Consider the following 2,778-nt stretch of genomic DNA (forward strand, 5'->3'; position numbering starts at 1 on the left):
CGAGGTCGAGGCTGCGTTTGCCGGGAGCGGCCACTGCACTCCTGTCTGGGCAACCGAGTGAGACTTCATCTCAAAAAATAAATAAATAAAATAAAATAAAAATAATAATAAAGGGGAAAAAATAACAGATGATCACAATCATGTGGAGAAAACAGAACATTATACACTGTTGGTGGAAATGTAAATTGGTATGACATCTATGGGAAACAGTTTGGATATTTTTGAAAAATAAAAGCAGTACTATCATTTAATCCAGCAATCTCACTACTAGGTGTCTACACAAATGAAAAAATTATATCAAAAAAGAAACACTCACTTTTTCATTTTCTATTGCATTATGCACAGCCTCAGAGATATGGAACAATCTAAGTGTCCATAAACAAATGCTTGAATAAAAATGTTTGAATAAAAATGTATTATGCATATGTATATTTGCACATATACCGTATGTATGTGTGTTTATATATATACACACACACACATACACAATAACACACACAAACAGACACATACCCTGGGAAATACTCCACAATCCAAAAATGCAAATCATGTTTTTTGCAGCGATAGGAATAGAACTGGAGGCTATTATCATAAGTGAAATAAACATAAACAGAAAATCATATACAACATGTTCTCATATGTAAGTGAAGATAAATAGCAGGTACAAATGGACATAAAGAGTGAAATACAGACCTTGAAAGCACTGAAGGGACGGGGGGGGATGATGGATGAGAAATTATTTAATGAGTACAATGTACATTTTTCAGATGATGGTTTTACTTCAGCCCTGAACTTCACTACAAGGCAATATATACATGTAACAAAAACATGCTTGAATACCTTGAATTTACACAAAAAATGTAGACACTACAGAAATTATTTTGTTTAGTATATTGTTTAAAAAATTAGGGATCTTATGAAAAATACACTATTTGTACTTTTGAAGCTAATACAACCTATCATAATGGTTACTTACATGAAAATTTTTTATTTTCTGTTAGAAACTTCTGACCTATCTCGCACGTGAAGCATGGATTGGAGTCTCCCGGAACAGTAGTGATCATCCATGGGTTTCAATAAAGGGCTCAATGTTCAAATATGCGTAAGTTTTTTGGAACAGTGCTATAAAGAGAAAAATATAAAAAAGGAATAAATCAAAGAATAATATGAATAAGCTTATGTTGATTTTTAGACATGAGGAAAGATTTTGGAAGCTAGTACAATGTTAAAATAAATATTACATAATATGCTACAGTACACCCCCAAAAACCCACAGTTTCACTCTCTGTGTTGTAATTGTCCAGGATCAACCTCAGCCGAAAGTATTAGTAGAAATTTTCAGGAAGAAACAATTCATGAGTTTTAAATGGGAACTGCTCTGAGTACCATGAGCAAATCTTTGGTAGTATTGATCTTTTCCACCTGAAACATGAATTGTTGTTTTGTCTAGAGTATCCATACTGTGTATGCTACATGGTGTCCGTCACTTACAGTCACCTACTTATCAGATCCACTGTCTTCAAGTGCTGTGTTACTTAATAAGTGCTTACTTTACTTATAAGGGTCTCAAATGGAAGAGTAGTGATGTAACCATATTGCTATAATTATTATATTAAATTATTGGGTATTGATAATCTCTTCTGTCAAATTTACAGGTACGTATGTAGAGATAAACCATAGTATTTACTCATATGAGAATTGGCACTATTCACGGTCTCAGGAATCCACTGGAGTTAGTGTCTCACTCAAAGTAGGGGGGGACTTAAGTATTGTATAATAAACGACTATTATAAAGTGATAAATGTTCTAACCTCTTTTCAGGATATTGTTTTCTTGAAATATATGGATAATTCTCTTATTTCACGCGTTGTTGCCCCAAAATAAAATGAATTGTGGCTTTTTCTTCACTACAGGATAACAGAATATTTTACTCAACACAAATGTGCAAAGATACACTTACAACTATTTGAGACAGACAAATGTGGAGTTTCACAACTATATAGTTGTAAGCATACGTTTCAGAATTCCAACCCCTGAGTTTGGAATCTATCAGGTAATTTTATATTTTATTAAATGAAAATAATATTTTGATCACAAAGCCTGAAAATGAATTATGTTGTTTGCTTCAGCAATAAAAATAAATTTCGAAATACAGATATCACTGCTGTTGTGACTGACTCCTTTTCCTGGACATTAGATTTGTATCATTAAACCTTTCTAAAAGTTACATAGTTATGTGAGTCTGTTTGTGTGAAATATCAAGAATAGGGAAATCCATAGAGACCTAAAATAGAATAGCAGTGGCCAAGGGCTTAGGGTGAATTAGAAAGTGACTGCCAATAGCTATAGTGTTTCTTTTTGATAGTGACCTTTTTTGTAACTCTATGAATATATTAAAATTTTTAAGGGAATGAAATTTATATTGTGTACATGACACCGCCAATAAAAAATAAACGCTCACTTTTTGTAATTTATAAATGGGATAATTAGGTTTCACATGAATATGTGAGATGTGCCTCCCTAATCTTAATATGAAATGGGCATATTACTCATCTGGCATGAAATAAATAAATAATGACATCAAAAAGCTCTCATGGAATTTACACTTGGGACTGCATTTAATCTGTTGCATAATTTTGAAAGGTTATGGATCTTTGTAGTGTGTTGACTTCAACAAAATTCAGGCTGTGATCTCAATGTTAAATTTTCTTTAATTTCTCTCTATCACATATTTTGTATCTTTTGGTTTTGAAGTCACACAGTCATATAGGTATTTTA

General features: G+C 32.3%; 1 pseudogene; it reads left to right on the forward strand.

Annotated features, from left to right (window-relative positions):
• The window catches only part of LOC110596310, a 4,880-nt pseudogene extending 3,778 nt beyond the window's left edge, over positions 1 to 1,102 (forward strand).
• The last annotated feature ends 1,676 nt before the right edge of the window (positions 1,103 to 2,778 follow it).

The sequence above is a fragment of the Carlito syrichta genome, unplaced genomic scaffold (assembly GCF_000164805.1).
Source record: "Carlito syrichta isolate Samal-C Ts95f unplaced genomic scaffold, Tarsius_syrichta-2.0.1 Scaffold308288, whole genome shotgun sequence".
Classification (NCBI taxonomy): domain Eukaryota; kingdom Metazoa; phylum Chordata; class Mammalia; order Primates; family Tarsiidae; genus Carlito; species Carlito syrichta.